The sequence below is a fragment of the Mesoplodon bidens genome, assembly GCF_964165515.1.
Source record: "Mesoplodon bidens genome assembly, contig: HAP1_SCAFFOLD_49, whole genome shotgun sequence".
In the NCBI taxonomy this organism is placed as follows: domain Eukaryota; kingdom Metazoa; phylum Chordata; class Mammalia; order Artiodactyla; family Ziphiidae; genus Mesoplodon; species Mesoplodon bidens.
In genome coordinates, this window is record NW_027671810.1 from 2,922,694 (window position 1) to 2,940,820 (window position 18,127).

Below are 18,127 nucleotides of genomic sequence, written 5' to 3' on the forward strand. Positions count from 1 at the left end.
AAAATGTTTTCACTGTACAGGAAAAGCCAGACATATTCTAAAATATTTATTTGCAGTAATGTCTTGGATATATATTTTCCTTTAATAAGTAATAAAACTAAGAACTGACAATAGCATTGATTGAGAAGGAGTATAATTTTGAGGTTCCTGCCTCAGAGATGATGTTAATCTTCATGTTCACATTTCATGTAGTTTAGTTCAGAAAAAAGTTTTCATTTTCCTCTTTGTAACGAAAAGGATCGCCATTCTGCATTCAGAACAGTAACAGTAAAAAACAAAGGCCTACTTTATATAAAGTCAGAATTTATAAAGACACACACACCCATATATACATATATGGATGTGTGTGTGTGTGTGTGTGTGTGTATAGATAGATAGATAGATAGATAACTTCCTTATTCTTGTTTCCAAAATATTATTGTAAAGAAAATTATGACTTCTGTGGTATTTATTCATGAATAAACTCTAATGGAGAGTTCTACTCCTCGTTTCTGTCCAGTGTGTGAACCCATGTATAAGTTATGGAAATCCCCATCTTATGAGGAAGAATCTGTCTCTCGTTATAGAGATTGAAAATGCCAGCTACTTAATCTCTCAGTATCCTTTAAAGCCATAGGCTAGCATATGACCTTAGCTCTGACAATCAGTTATATCCATTCTGGAGACTGGACTAGAAGCTACTGACAAGAAGAAAAGACTGCTTAGAATATATTCTGGAAGTGGAAAGCACACACTGTTTTCAGTATCCAGAACAAATGTATCAGTGATTCATATTACTGTATTTAGCATCCCCTATCATTGATATTTGTAGTTCTAGCTGAAGTGTCTCTGCCCAGTGACTCTTGCACTAGGTTGTTCCCTGGACCAATTCTACAGCATGATTCCTAGGCATAAGTTTAAACTTCCAAACACCAATCCTGGTTGTTGAATCTTTTATTTAGAGATTCCATAAACTGTCCAATATCTTTTTAATAGTTTATTTTCTACGTAATTAACCCAGAGTAAGTCACCGATTGCTCTAACATAAAAATTGATACCAGGAGAGATCACAGACAACAGATCATTGAGGATATAGGGGAAATTGTCATCACTTATCTAGCCTGGTTGGCACTGAAGACAGTAAATCTCTAGTTGGCAATAAGAAACAAATTGAGAAAAAATTATCCTTCGAGTCTCCTGCAACTTAAAGCCTACTAGTGACCTGACTAGGGAAAATCAAGTAGTAACTCACATGTAAAAGTATGAAGGTCCTGGGACTTCCCTGGTGGTGCAGTGGTTAGGAATCCACCTGACAGTGCAAGGGACATGGGTTCGAGCCCTGGTCTGGGAAGCAACTAAGCCCACGAGCCACAACTACTGAGCCCGTGTGCCACAACTACTGAAGCCTATGAGCCTAGAGCCTGTGCTCTGCAACAAGAGAAGCCACGGCAATGAGAAGCCCACACACTGCAATGAAGAGTAGCCCTCACTCGCCACAACTAGAGAAACCCTGTGCACAGCAATGAAGACCCAATGGAGCCAAAAATAAATACATAAATTTATCTTTTCAAAAAGTATGAAGGCCCTGAGTATTCCAAATCTGTAGGGTGTCATGGTTACTTCTAAGGGCACTGGGAGAGCATCCTTTCCCTATTGTGTATTCTTAGCTCCCTTGTCAATGATCAGTTGGCTGTATATGCATATGTTTATTTCTAGTCTCTTTATTCTGTTCCATTAGTCTGTCTTTTTGCCAGTACCATGCTCTTTTGAGTACTGTAGGTTTGTAATTTATTTTTTGAAATCAGAAACTGTTATGCCTCCAAATTTGCACTTTCTCAGAACTGACAAATGGTGTTGGTGAAACTGGATATCCACATGCAAAAGAATGAAACTGGACTCTTGTATCATACACAAAAATCAACTCTAAATGGATTAAACATAAGATCTGAAACTGTAAAACTCCTAGAAGAAAACATAGGGGAAAAGATCCTTGACACTAATTTTGGCAATGATGTCCTATCTATATGACACCAGAAGCACAGGCAACAAAGCAAAAATGGGCAAGTAGAACTACATCAAACTAAAAACCTTCTGAACAGCAAAGGAAACAATCAACAAAATGAAAAGGCAGCCTATGGAATAGAAGAAAACATTTGCAAACCCTGTGCTCGACATCACTAATCATCAGAAAAATGTAAATCAAAACCACAATGAGGGAATTCCCTGGTGGTCCAGTGGTTAAGACTCTGTGCTTTCACTGCTGAGGGTGCAGGTTCAAGCTCTGGTCAGGGAACTAAGATCCCACATACCGCACAGTGCAGACCAAAAAATCCCCCAAAAAACAAACAAAAAAAATCCCCACACAATGAGATATCATCCTGAACCTGTTAGGATGACTATTATAAAAATAAAAAAAAATAAAGTATTGGTAAGGATGTGGAGAAATTGGAACTACAGTATACTGTTGGTAAGAACGTAAAATGGTACAGTTGCTACGGAAAATAGTATGGAGGGTCTTCCAAACCTTAAAAATAGAATTATCACATGACCCAGCAATGCCACTTCTGTGTAGATAGTCTAAAGATTTGAAACCAAGATCTAGAAGATATTTCTGCCCTACCATGCTCACTGCAGCATTATTCATGACAGCCAAGATATGGACAAAACCTAAATTTCCATTGATGGATGAATACATTTTTAAAATGTAATATATACATACAATAGAATATTGTCCAGCCTTAAAAAAGAAGGAAAATCTGCCATGTGCAGTAATGTAGATATATCTGAAGACATTACGCTAAGTGAAATATGCCAGTCACAGAAGAACAAATACTGCATGATTCCACTTACATGAGATATCTAAAATAGTCAAACTCGTAGAAACAAAGAATAGAATGATAGTTGCCAGAGGCTGTATTATACACTTAAAAATTTGAGAGTAGATCGCATATTGTTTTCTTACCACAATAAAGTTTTTCATAAATTAATAAAATAAATTAAAAATAAAGACAACAGGATACACCAATGTAATAAGAATGTAATATTCCAGTCTTAAATTCCCAGCTCAAGGTAATGCCAAAATATCATTAACTTTCTGTGAATGTGATAAAAGTCTTACTTCTTGCATCCACAGGTTGAGATAGAATAACAGTAAACATTTAATTCTGATAACTGCTTTATTATGAGAGTTTAATTGGCATCTTGGAATGGGGCATTGACTGAAAAAGAACTGGACTTCTTTGTAGTGGGATGAGGATATAATGGTAGATTCCAATAAAGAAAGGACTCTCCAACCCTCACTTGCCATCGTTCTAAGGAGAAGTCAATTTTACAATATATAGTAACATTTTTTTCGCCATGATTGGAGATATGTAATGACTTAGCCAATAAGAGTTACCTAGAAAATGGAAGTCAATTTTTCCCATCCCAACCTCTTTAGCCTTCACTGTATTGATTCTTGGTACTTGCAATACCACTATTCTCCACTAGTCAGGGTGGAGACATGAAGATGAAATGATAAATGGCAGTTAGACTTAAGTCTGCCTCCCAGTAGGGCTAGTAGGATGCCCCAAATGTCCATAAATATTTCATTAGTTTCTTAGTATATCATTAAAGTAGTACACTCAGCCACAAGCAGAATCACCATCTTGGCTGCATGTCTCAGGGAATAATATTTTTATTAGGAAGCCCAATAAAAGCCCCAAGAGCTTCCTCTATTTATTATAATAATATATCAAAAGCATGATTAAATCCCTAAGAGAATCACAGTGATTAGTTTCACTACTGAAGATTTTACAAATTCAGGGTTGGTGATTTCTATCATATTCCCTTTTAAAATTTCAATTTGTCTAGTGTAGAAGTCAGAGTATTCAGGAGTAAAACAGAAGACTGTTATAAATTTGATCAGCTAGAGACAGCAAATTGAGGCCGTTATTCTATATGTGGTCTCTTCACTAGAACAAATCAGTAAGGTTCTAAGGAACCTGCTTTGCTTTCTAAGTAATCGATAGCTATTGATTAGGCACATGCTTTTATTCCTTTACTCTAAAAAGCTGAGAACATCAGAACAATTTGCTTGCAAATCGCAAGGCAGCAGTATTAATTTCACTGTATTGTCTCAACTTTTTCATTCTATATCACAGCTTAGCTCATAGGGACCTTGACCTCCTGGCATCACACTTATCCTCTATTTTATTGACATCATGCTCAGAGAACCTACAGATCAGTAAATAGACTATCCAAAGTGTCTTGGCAAGACCCATGTCTGCCTGAAAGTCAGATAAATTGCATGAACCTTGTCCATTCCCTATGTTTTAGGAATCTCCCTCTTTATGAGGCAAATCCACCTTTCACCATAGAAGCTAAACATCTCAAGTACTTGTTTTCTCAGCCTCCTTTGAAACTAGGGCATTAGCACAAAAACGGAATTCTATCAGTTGGATGCATATGCCCCAGATTTGCAATTAAAAGCTGCCAGTGAGTGAGTGGAAAACAGCAATTGTAGAATCTATTCTGGTCACACAAAAGAACCCTAGTGGAAGCAATATCCTCTTTCCAGCAGCATCTAACCTTCTGTGTTTATGAGCTCAGCATTACAATCTGCAGGGTAATCAAGTAATCCAGCAGTAGTGGCAATCTCATCTTCACCCCATCAGACCATGAAATAAGTTTAGATATTTCTCCTGGCTGATAGTTTACACCCACGGTTCTCTGACTCTCCAAACCATTCTGTGAGCTACTCTATATCATTGTAATAAATTCATTTTCTTAAAGTTATCTAAGTTATATCATGTTGCTTAAAACCAAGAGTTCTGCTGATACACCAATTAGCATTTAGTAAGCATCTTCAACTGGCCTTATCAGACCCTAAAGGAAACTAGATAAATAGGATACAAACTCTGTTAGTGCATATGCTTGTGGGGAAACTGTGATGGTGTTAGAGTACACACATATATAATAAACCATGGGAGTATACCTAAAATTTTGCTTTTCTTATGCTAATTGTGATTTCTACTTTGTGGATTATTTAAGTAAAATGCTTAATTCCTGAACATTTGGATCTATTTTTAAATAATTTTGGTTACTGATTTCTAATTCAACATCTCAATGGTCAGAAAGCATATTTTATTGTATTTCAGTCTTTGAAATATGTTGAGACTTGCTTTATGTACAACCATATAATTAATTTTGTAATATAGTCTATATATACTTGTTAAAAGTGTGATTTCCATCATTGTTGCGTAGAGCGTTTTATATATTTCAAATTGATCAAGTTTGGTATTTGTGTTAAAAATCTTCCATGGACTTTTGGCTGGTTGTTCTACCTACTACTGAGAGAGTTGTGTTAAAATCTCCCACGATGATTGTGGATTTACATATTTATTCTTCTTTTCCTGTCAATTTTTGCTGTATGAATTTTTAAAAACATTATTGTTTGTATGAAATCTTAGATTTATTACATTGTTTTAGAGAATTGATCTTTTAATCATTATGGTATTTGAAACAAATTCTACAGGTAAGCCATTTGAATAAGATAATTTAACAAGGTTGCTGAATCCAAGGTCAGTATTTTTAAAAATCAATTGTATTTGTACAGACCAACAACAAATAGGATATTCAGAAAACGATGCTCTTGATGGTAATATCTAAAAAGCGAAACACATAAAAATAAATCTAATGAGAGATATGGAGATTTCTATATGCAAAATTATGAAACACTACGGAGAAAAATTAAAGAATACCTAAATAAAGGGATATAGCATGTTCATGGACTGAGGGAATCAACTTATTAGAGAAATCAATACTTCACATATTAATCTCAGTTTCAACATAGTCAAGTCCCATTAATTTGGGTTTTTTTATTTTTGTTTTTGTGTTTGGCTGTTATATTTGTTGCATATTTGTTTGTTTGGCTTTTGTTTCTTTGTGGAGATTAACAATGGTTTTAAAATCACTGGGAAGTGTGTTCTCCTACAATTTAATACTGCTACTCTCTTCCTCATTGATGCTTAAAATTTCATATTTAGATATATATTCTATAACTTTACCTTTCTTTGCCCCTCTTAAATCTCACTCCTCACACTTCCCTGGGAGAGGCAGCACCTTAAGGCTTGTAAGCCATTTACATTTCAGTACAAGTTTGGTCTAAGTTTCCTAGAAGAAGTTTTGGTAGGAGGAGGAGAGAACAGAGATAAGAGGCACCTAAAAGGGCAAAGAAAAAAGAAAAGGAGTTCAATAAAGACAACCACAGATTGGAGAAAGACCAGCCTTTTGGTATTTCTCAATCCTTCTTAGAACAGCTCTGTTTATTGACATTCAGAAAAACAGATGACTGCAGTATTTCTGCTTATTGATTTACTTTATATTCCACTATAAGCCACTACCAATCAAGCAGTCATCATCTGCTTAATCCAAAGTTTTATTTTAAAATTGTTTTTTATGTTGCTTTTTAAGTTGATATGACATCTGGGTTCTAAAACATGACATTCTGTTCTCTTTTGGATACAGGAAAAAATATTTTGATGTTTGAGACTGTATGATTAATTTTCCAAATGGTGGAAAGAGTATTGGATTGAGAACAGAGATTTTAATACTTCTTAATATTTAATATGCAATCATCTATCTTTGGTAAATTGCTTAGCTAAGCAGGCTCATAGTTTTCTCATTTGTAAAATGAAGGGACTAAAATATCTCATGAACAACGTGTCCTCAACCCCTTTAAGGGTACATGACTCTTAGTCACATGTTCATTGGATTACTCCGGAAATTCTTTGTAAGAATAAGACAGTATAATTTTAGATGACACCTTTCTTTTAATAACATCAATTAATTTTTTCTCAAAAATTTCCAGTTAAGCAGTAGAGATAAATATCTTTTAGATATGGGGATATCAATAAAGTCTGAAGTTTTACTAAACTTACAGAGTTGAAAGTAAAAGGATAAGTATTGTTAATATCAATATTATCATTTAGAAAATGGTTTTTACATCTTATAGGCTTACTTCAGAAACAAATAATGTTTTAAGTCATCTCCAAATGCTCAAAGGGCAAATAATCTATTCTATATATGACAACCATCATAACACAATACTTTGATTCCTTAAATATGATTTCTAATTCAAACTTACCCCTCATTTATTATTAAAAAAGTTTATTCCTTTGATCTAAATTAATTTACTAAAATAGATATAAATTCTCTGTGCTAGATAATATTTTCAAATGTAACTTCCTTGTCTTACAATAACCTCATTGGAGACAGGAATATAATAGATGCATTATTAAAATGCCTGCTCTTTCTACAATCTACTGGTTTTCAAAATGACTTAGTCAATCAGTAAATACTTATATCAAAAGTTACTGAGACCAGGGACTTCCCTGCTGGTCCAGTGGGTAACACTCTGTGCTCCCCATGCAGGGGGCCCGGGTTCAATACCTGGTCAGGGAACTAGATCCTGCATGCATGCTGCAACTAAGAGTCCACATGCTGCAACTAAGATTCCGCATGCCACAACTAAGTAGTCTGCATGCCACAACTAAGACCCAGTGCAGCCAAATAAATAAATATTAACAAAAAAGTTACTGAGACCAGTGGTTTTTAAATTGTAGTTCTTGGAGTTTGGGGATTTTGTCAAGGACACTTATGAGTTTATGAAAGAGCGGAGGATACAAATAATCAAAGCCACACTTATTTTGTATTTCATAAAGTTATTGGGATTACATGTAAAATTTTGTTTGAAAGATGGGATATGTTGTATTAAACATTTGGATGTCACTGACTATACAGACGCTTTTCAAATGTAGAGGTTAATAATAATAATAACAATAATAATGCACATTGAGCATTCATTAAATACCAGGCACTGTTTGAGTGCTTAAGAGGAACTAAGTTATTTCATCCTAACATCAATCCAATGATCATTATCTCAATTTTACAGACGTAGAAATCAAGGCACAGAAAAATTAAATATCTGTCCCAGTTAGTAAATGAAAGAACAATAATCAAACTCAGGCTGTTTAACTCCAGTACGTTCACTCTTACCCACAACACTAATTCACTTTCTTAGGACCTCCTTAGAATAGAAAAATGGACAATCTTAAAAGTCAGAAAAAAAGAGACAAAATAGACTAAATGAAGTTTCTGATCAGAAAAGCAGCAATACAAAAGTGGTATTAAAAATATTCATCTGGTAATTAAAGTAAAATAAATAACAGGAGAACCTAACTTTGGGTATTTGGGCTCATTCATTTATTAATGAATATTAATTGAGCTAGTTATCATCCTTCGTGATTAGGTTACATTAATGAACAAAGCATAAAGAAAATTCTGCCCCCTTGGACTTTCTAATGGATCCAGAGACTAGTTACCTTGGCCTAAAGACCTGGCCTAGGAGGATAGCAAGGAGCCTACAGAGTGTTGGTTGAAAAAACATTCAAATTTTTTTTGTATCTAAAGGCTATGGCAGAGATAGAAGAATGAGAAAATCAGAAAGGGGGACTAGGCTTGGAGAGAAAAATGATTTTGAATAGCTATCTTTCAAGGAATAGCAAGACATCCATTTATGAATATTTAGAAGGCAATTAGCAATACAAAGTTGGGGCTTTAGTGAGAGTACATTACATGGATACCATAGCCATTTCCCACTGAGGTAATAGCCAATCCAATGGCAGGTTTTAGCTGGAAACATAAAATTGAATCAATAGTCTGATAGAGGAGAACCAGCACACAAAATACAGAAGTATGGTGAATTCCCAAAATAATGGAATGGGAAAAATCAAAAAGAAGCACTCAAAGTAACAAACTGATTTGCTAAATATGTAAAAAGAGTAACAGGTAGTACATAGTCAACACAATTACAGCAAAAAGATAAGAGTCATCTGTGAGGAGCAAAAAATCAAAAGCAATTGAGATTTTAAAGTAAATGAGACAAGAAAAACCTTTGAATTTGGAAATTATAAAGCCACTACTGATGTGGAAAATAAAATCTTGGTGCAATGTGGAATGAAAGCAGGGTGAAAAGAGAACATAAAGAGTTCGTATATGTCATTTGTTTTGCACATATAGTACAAGGAAGGGGAGGAGTAGACCATTAGGAAGAAGGGCATGCTTCATTTTGGTGGTAACTGCATCAAGAACACTACAGGATTTTGAAACCACAAATCAGCTGATGATTAGAGAAAACTTTACTTAGCTTTGGAAAAGCTGTGCTTCAAATAGCTTACGGAGAGCCCAACTAATTCCTTAGTCTTTCCACTACTATATGCTACTTCCAATAGAGTAATACAAACCTGTCACTTGTTTTTAATAATGCTTGCTCATTTCCCCAGCAGTTTTCTCTTAATCTTCTATCTTTGACTTCCTTGCCTTAGCTTACAGTAACATTTTTTATTTATTTATTTATTTTTTTTGCGGTACACGGGCCTCTCACTGTTGTGGCCTCTCCCGTTGCGGGGCAGAGGCTCCGGACGCACAGGCTCAGCGGCCATGGCTCACAGGCACAGCCACTCCGCGGCATGTGGGATCCTCCCGGACCGGGGCACAAACCCGCGTCCTCTGCATCAGCAGGCGGACTCTCAACCACTGCGCCTCCAGGGAAGCACCGAAAATAAAGTTTTATATAGTCTAATTGTGTCCTTCGATACTGAAAACTATTATTAGTGACAATGTTGAATTTTACCTGAGCCCTCGAATCCTGGAAAACAGCAAAAGTTAAGATATCTCTCTGCCCTTTGTGTTGTGGAAAACAGCTTATTCCTAAGAACCACCACAGATGCCTCCTCTTGTTTACCTATGGCAATGCCAGACAAAGATATTCCAAATTGCCATTTTTTTTGTCTCATAAATTATCATCTGAAGTGTTTATTCCTACTAATCAATTGGAACAAACTGCTTATTAATCAAACTGTAAAGTTTCACTCCTTCCTCCAGGCTCCAGAACTCTGACTCACTGTCAGACTGAGTCAACATATAATCTCTCCTAAGAACAGGCTGAGCTCAGGGTAAAATATTCTCTGATCTACCATCCACTCAAGCTACTCTTTTATCCCATTTTCCCTCACCCTACCCTTAATACCCCTGTTACTTCCTCTCAAGAGAAGAAAAACCCCTTTTGATTAACCACTGAGAGGCTTGCAGATCGTAGGGTCACAGCATTCTCCCTAATGCAATAGTTCTCCTCCCCCAATTGCAATACACCCCTCCTCACACTTACCCTTTTGAGTAAAGTTTCTCCTTACTATGCTGGTATTGTTTGGTTTTTTTTTAGTTGACATTGGCAACTGAGAGAAGAAGTAAATATTGCTGCATCTGGATATATGTGATAATGGGGGATTGAAAACTCTAAAATTTTTAATTGATTTTTATTGGAGTATAGTTCTTTTACAATGTTGTGTTAGTTTCTTGCTGTACAGCAAAGTGAATCAGTCATACATATACATATATCTGCTCTTTTTTAGATTTCCTTCCCATTTAGGTCACCACAGAGCACTGAGTAGAGTTCCCTGTGATATACAGTAGGTTCTCATTAGTTACCTATTTTATACATAGTAGTTATATATGTCAGTCCCAATCTCCCAATTCATCCCACCCACCCATTCCCCCCTTGGTAACCGTAAGGTTGTTCTCTACATCTGTGACTCTATTTCTGCTTTGCAAATAAGTTCATCTCTACCATTTTTCTAGATTCCACACATAAATGGTACTATATACAATATTTGTTTTTCTCTGTCTGACTTACCTCACTCTGTATGACAATCTCTAGCTCCAACCACATCTCTGCAAATGGCACTATTTCATTCCTTTTTATGGCTGAGTAATATTCCATTGTATATATGTACCACAGCTTCTTTATCCATTCTTCTGTTGATGGACATTTAGGTTCCTTCCACGTGCTGGCTATTATAAATAGTGTTGCAGTGAACACTGGGGTGCATCCATCCTTTCGAATTATGGTTTTCTCCGGATATATGCCTAGGAGTGGGATTGCTAGGTCATATGGTAGCTCTATCTTTAGTTTTTTAAGGAACCTCCATACTGTTCTCCATAGTGGCTATACCAATTTACAGTTCCACCAGGAGTGTAGGAGGGTTCCCTTTTCTCCACACCCTCTCCAGCATTTATTGTCTGTAGATTTTTTGATGATGGCCATTCTGACTGGTATGAGGTGATACCTCACTGTCATTTTGATTTGCATTTCTCTAATGCTTAGTGATGTTGAGCATCTTTTCATGTGTTTGTTGGCCACCTGTATGTCTTCTTTGGAGAAATGTCTATTTAGGTCTTCCACCCATTTTTGGATTGGGTTGTTTGACTTTTTTTTTTTTTTTTTTTTTTTTTCTGTATGTGGGCCTCTCACTGTTGTGGCCTCTCCCATTGCGGAGCACAGGCTCCGGACGCGCAGGCTCAGCGGCCATGGCTCACGGGCCCAGCCGCTCCGCAGCATGTGGGATCTTCCCAGACTGGGGCACGAACCCGTGTCCCCTGCATTGGCAGGCGGACTCTCAACCACTGCGCCACCAGGGAAGCCCTGACTTTTTGATATTGAGCTGAATGAGCTGTTTGTATATTTTGGAGATTAATCCCTTGTCAGTTGCTTTGTTTGCAAATATTTTCTCCCATTCCGAGGGTTGTCTTTTCATTTTGTTTATGGTTTCCTTTGCTGTGCAAAAGCTTTTAAGTTTCATTAGGTCCCATTTATTTATTTTTGTTTTTATTTTCATTACTCTAGGTGGTGGGTCGAAAAAGATCTTGCTGTGGAAAACTGTAAATATTAAATGATTTGGTTCATTCAGTGAATTGTGAGTGTTAATGAATACATTAAACAGTCCACAAAGAGAGAGTCCTTTAAGCATCTGCTGTGTGCTAGGGTTTCCTCTACTAGGCCACAATTAGAAAAATCTGTTTGCTCAAAAAGCACATAGGTCAGTACAGAAGACTAACATAAAACCATCATGAGATGCACTGATAGAAATGTACACAAAGTGCTATGTTTACATTTGATAAAGTCATTTACTATGAGTGCCTAGGGCCTATGGCAGGAAAATGATGTGACCAGAAAAGTTTTATAGTAAAGGTGGTATCTGAGAAGAGCATCAAAGAATAAACACGACTTTGTCAGACGAACAAACTGTGAAGAATCTGTATTTGGCATTGGGAACAAAGTGATCACAAAAAGCCCAAGTAATACCATGGTTCCTCTGGAGAGCAAAAGTAGTTGGAACTGACTCAACTGTAGCTCACATATGTAAGACAACTGAAGGGGAGCTGGAAAGATGAGCAGATACAAAGCAGCACAGCCTTTTACAACTATGAAGGTTGGGGGCTGCACAATTCCAGGGGGTACCATTCATAATAATGTCAATGTGAATGACACATGCTGGAGTTGTGTACAGCCCTGAGCAAGACCTCTGAGCAGGTACCAAATTAGTAGAGTATTTTTATGCCAAGTGTGTAAGTTAGGATGTTTTTGGTAGCCAAAAATGGAAACCAAATCTGTCTGTCCTCAACTTTAAGAGGATTTTGGAAAAAACATCAGGGCTCATGTAACAGAGGAGAACCCTATGGGGCCTTCCTAGAATAGACCCCTCCCCCATATCCTCTACTTTAGCTCCTCTCTGAAGTACATAGATCACAGTATTTGATGCACATTTCCTGCTTTACAGATGCTAAAACCCCCACCAAATGGAAGGTTAACTACTTACTGACCATGAGCACATAGCCCCCAGGCCTACTGGAGCCAAAGAATTGATGACCTTAACCCCTGGGACACTGTCCTGTAACCTCACCATCAACCAGAGAACTGTGCACAAACTGATCACATACCTTGGGACTCCCCTCCCTCACGTTGCCTTTAAAAACACTTTGCTGAAACCCATCAGGAAAATGAGGCTTTTTGAGTACTAGCTGTCCCGGACTGTTTGTATGGCACCTTACAATAAAAACGGCACTTTCTTTCACCACAACCCAGTATCAGTAGATTGGGTTTACTGCATGTGGATAAGTGGACCCAAGTTTGCTTCAGTGACACTCACAGTACTGCTATGGGGCTTTTGCACAGCAATGGAGACCATAAACAAGACGAAAAGACAACCCTCAGAATGGGAGAAAATATTTGCAAGTGAAGCAACCGACAAAGGATTCATCTCCAAAATTTGCAAGTAGCTCACGCAGCTCAATATCAAAAAAACAAACAACCCAATCCAAAAATGGGCAGAAGACCTAAATAGACATTTCTCCAAAGAAGACCTACAGATTGCCAACAAACACATGAAAGGATGCTCAGCATCACTAAGCATTAGAGAAATGCAAATCAAAACCACAGTGAGGTATCACCTCACACCAGTCAGAATGGCCATCATCAAAAAATCTACAGACAATAAATGCTGGAGAGGGTGTGGAGAAAAGGGAACCTCCTACACTGTTGGTGGGACTGTAAATTGGTATAGCCACTATGGAGAACAGTATGGAGGTTCCTTAAAAAACTAAAAAAGAGAACTACCATACGACCCAGCAATCCCACTACTGGACATATACACTGAGAAAGCCATAATTCAAAAAGAATCACGGACCACAATGTTCATTGCAGGTGTATTTACAATAGCCAGGACATGGAAGCAACCTAAATGTCCATCAACAGATGAAATGGATAAAGAAGATGTGGCACATATATACAATGGAATATTACTCAGCCATAAAAAGAAACGAAATTGAGTTATTTGTAGTGAGGTGGATGGACCTAGAGTCTGTCATACAGAGTGAAGTACGTCAGAAAGAGAAAAACAAATACTGTATGCTAACACATATACATGGAATCTAAAAAAACCCAAAAGGTTCTGATGAACCTAGGAGCAGGACAGGAATACACACAAAGACATAGAGAATGGACTTGAGGACACAAGGAAGGGGGAAGGTTAGGCTGGGACGATGTGAGAGAGTAGCATGGACATATATACACTACCAAACATAAAAAACTAGAGAGCTAGTGGGAAGCAGCCGCATAGCACAGGGAGATCAGCTGGGTGCTTTGTGACCACCTAGAGGGGTGGAATAGGGAGGGTGGGAGGGAGATGCAAGAGGGAGGGGATATGGGGATATATGTATACGTATAGCTGATTCACTTTGTTATACAGCAGAAACTAACACACCATTGTAAAGCAATTATACTCCAATAAAGATGCTTAAAAAAAAGAAAAAGAAAAGAATGGAGGGTTTGTAAAGAAAAGGGAAAAGCCAGAAAGTGCTGGATATAATTGAGGATTTCTGTATTAGAGATTCTGCAGCACTGAAGTACAAGAAAATTGAGTAGGGGGATGAAGATTTAAGAATGTTCAACTTTTTATGAATTTAATTCCTTTCTCCTTTTTTTTAATGAGTAATGGTTAAAATTTGAATTCCTTTATAAATTACTTTTGGGTGATTAACTGTGTTTTTTAAAATGCATCTCTGTACAAAGACTCTCTCTGAAATTTATTACGGTGGCCTAAATAAATTAATACATCTTGAAGGTCTTAGTGGTAAATCACCATGTTTAATTCCAAGAGAATTTAAAAGGTAAAGAAAATTAGTTTCAAAAATATTTTCAACAAGTTGAAATTTATGAAAAAATTGGAAAGATAAGCAGCTATGGGCATACCACCTTATTTTAGCTGATGAACTAATGAATATAGACTTCACACATTTTCAAAGTACTGAACTGCCTTTTCTTCTGTAGCAATCCTCAACCTATACCAGGTTAAAAAACCTAATAATCTTAAATCATGATTTCTTCCCTAAAATCCCCTTTCTACTCATTTATAAATCCTCCTTAACATTATTTTTTTCCTATTGTATTTCTTAGCATTGATTATTTCATGTATTTGATGTACAAATGTACTGAACACTTACAATATGTACAAGATACTTTTTTTTAAAGCTACATGTTAGTTGAATCTTTTGTGCTTGGCACTGGAAGATACACTGTTGGAAGATTCAGCCCCTGCACTCAATTTTCTCACAGGTTAAAGAAGATTCAGACAAGTAAATCCACAATTCAACACTCTGTTATAAAAGGTATGAGAAAGGGTTGCCCAGGGGGTTTTGATTGTAAAGAGCAGGAGAAACTATCTTTTCCTGGGTATGGGAGGATTCCTAGAGATGTTACCTGAGAAAAGGAAGATGAAAAGAAATTGCCACGTGAATAAGGGATATTTTCTAGCTTTTATTTCTCTTCAATTCTCACACAAAAAGAAAAACTCAAAAAATAAATGAAGGTATATGACTCTCAGAGCTCCTTAGGCTCTTTGGTATCTATATTTGTAGCTGGAGATACATGTGCCACAATTATGTTCTAAGTTAAGGGAGTCTGCGTGTGTCATGCATCAAGCATGTAGCACAAGCTCATGTTAATAAAAATAGCCATTCAGGCATAATCAAGGTAGAAAAGCAACAACTCACTACATATTCACTGATAACTTTCCTCTAGTCCCCTCTCCTGTGTTCCTTTCACCCACCCAAATGTTTTGGTGTGTAAGCTTTCCTCTCAAGACAATGGAGTCCACAGCATGGCCATCACAAGTTTGAGTGTTGAACAATAGGTGAGATCCCTAGTGAATAATTATACCCAGTTGGAGAAGACTAAACAGTACTTCGAGCCAGGTGAGAGAAATAGCGTTTGGCTTATCTGCTCTGAAATAATACCTGAAAGACTCAATCCATAAAGTTTCCATATGGTTGAAAGCAAGTTGAAGAGTGAACTGTGTGTGTGTGTGTGTGTGTGTGTGTGTGTGTGTGTGTTGATTCATCAAATGTTAGGGAGAAACATTTTATGATAGAAAGAGCACTGGCCCCAGAGGCATGGGTTTAAAGTTCTATATCTGTCAGTCTCTTGCCAGGAGGCTTTTTTAAAAGCTCATTTAATGACTCAGTTAATGCTTTTTTACATTTGAAAAAGAATGAGGCTTTTTCCAACTTTAAAGTTTGATGATTTTATGGTCACTTTTAGTTGCAGCTTTTTAAGACTCCCCATCTAAATAAACTCTTAGGCTCCATGAAGTGTGCCCAACCTAGACATCCCGAAGGGCCTTTGAAATCCTGGCCTGCTTTCAGCCAACTTTATCATTTATATCAGCTGATTTGTTACTTGATAAAAATGTTCAGGATAATACAGTCACTTTTTTAAATGCTGTAGAAAAGAACACTTCAGAAACAGATTAGAACAGCCATGATAATGGACCAGAGTCCTGAGCCATTGAGCTGAGAATTCTATCTCCCCCTGCATGAGAGAGGCAGGTCGTTACCCTCTACAGCATCTGAAGTTGGGGATTTGCTTCCTACCCCCCTAACTCTGGCTAACAGCTTCCCATCAGCTTACCATCTGTGAATGAATCTGGACCTGCAGATTTATAGTCTCAGTTGGTACCGTGTCTTAGGATGTAGAGGACAGCTTGCTTATTATTCCCTAATGCTGCTTCTTCTCAATCTTAAGAGCTAACTCAAGATTTAGTGAATAATCTATACACACGTTACATGAGCTACTCAGATTCCCTCCCACATCGTGTCTTCCAGACTGAGGAGTTCTTCCAACTGCCTATTCTCAAACCCCTAACCTCACCCTCACCCTCAGCTGAGGACCTGCTTCCTCAGTTGCAATGGAAGGGGGAGGCTTCTGGAAGCCTTCCAGTGCCAAAGGATGCAGGGGAGACGGGTTTGTGCTCTGGTCCAGGAGGATCCCACATGCCGTGGATCGGCTGGGCCCTTGAGCCATGGCTGCTGAGCCTGCACGTCTGGAGCCTGTGCTCCGCGGCGGGAGAGGCCACAACAGTGAGAGGCCCGCGTACAGCAGAAAACAAAAACAAAAAGAAAAACAAAAACAAGAAAGTATTGGGGCAGTAAGACAGGCAGTGGACATGAACAGGCCCTTCATATAAAAACAGAAAGACACCAGTCTGAAAAGACCACAGAATGAAGGACTCCCAATTACGTGACATTCTGGAAAGGGCAAAAATACACAGACAGTAACAAGACCAGCAGCTGTCGGGGGCTTGGGGGCACTCGGCGGGTGAACAGGTGGCCCCCAGGGATGTTTCGGGCAGTGAAATGGTCCTGGGTGGCACTGCAGTGGTGGCTGCAGGTCATCACACCTGTCCAAACCTGAACAGTAGGACACAGAGAGTGAGCCTTAATATAAACTACAGACTCCAGGGGAGAATTAGGTGTCAGTGCGGATCCATCACTGAGATGACGCGCCCCACAGGCGAGACATGTTACCAAGGGAGGGAACCCAGAGGGACGGGTGTAGGAAAATGCTGTCTGCTCGACTCTCCTGGAACCCTAAAACTGCTCTAAACACTGTCTACCAATTAAAAAGAAGAAACAGCTTCTAAGCACGTGAAAATACTCTCAACCTCATTCACGAGTCAGAAAGCCCCAAGGGAACGTCCATACTGCTTACCGGGGCCTAGGATGAGCGGGAACACGCCGCGGCCTCGCCCCTTCCTGTCGGGCATCGCGCTGGAGCCCAGAGTCCCCCTGACTTGACCCACCGCACCCCACCCCGCGTTTCATGCCGTCCACAGTCTCTACACATGACATCTTTTGATCAGATGACTCACTGTCCCAATTACAAGGTTTCAGTTTCTGCACAGGAAGAAACCAAAACCAGCACAGAGGGGAGGCTCTTCAGTCAACCTCAGGGTCTGCCTGCCTTCACGTCCCGCTCTTCCTGACGGGAGGCCCACATCCTAAGGAGGGAGGTCCTTACCAGAACCTCAGGAGCCTCATCCAGTCCACCTCACGCTGCTCTGAGAGCCTCGCCAACCTCTGCAGCTACCCAAGTCCTGGTCACTTCAGGGCCGTCCCCCTTCCCCGGGTCACTGAGCCACGTGCTCTGACAATGCATTTAAAACCAGGCTCTCGGACTTCCCTGGTGGCACACTGGTTAAGAATCCGCCTGCCAATGGTGGGCACACGGGTTGGAACCCTGGTCCGGGAACATCCCACGTGCTGCAGAGCAACTAAGCTCGTGCGCCACAACTACTGAGCCTGCGCTCTAGAGCCCGCGCGCCACAACTACTGAGCCCGGGACCCGCAACTACTGAAGCCCGCATGCCTAGAAGCCATGCTCCGCAATAAGAGAAGCCACCGCAATGAGAAGCCCGCTCACCGCCACGAAGAGTAG

At 38.7% G+C, this 18,127-nt stretch overlaps 1 long non-coding RNA gene across 11 annotated transcripts in view; it reads right to left on the minus strand.

Moving 5' to 3' along the window:
- The window catches only part of LOC308611006, a 178,963-nt gene that overhangs the window by 118,616 nt on the left and 42,220 nt on the right, over nucleotides 1-18,127 (minus strand). Inside the window, exon 3 of one of the 11 annotated variants that reach the window (XR_014014738.1) lies at nucleotides 11,704-11,734. The exons of the other annotated variants lie outside the window; for them this stretch is intronic. This is a non-coding gene — a long non-coding RNA (uncharacterized lncRNA). Of the gene's footprint in view, nucleotides 1-11,703; nucleotides 11,735-18,127 lie in introns of those variants that run through there. 11 annotated transcript variants of the gene reach the window in all.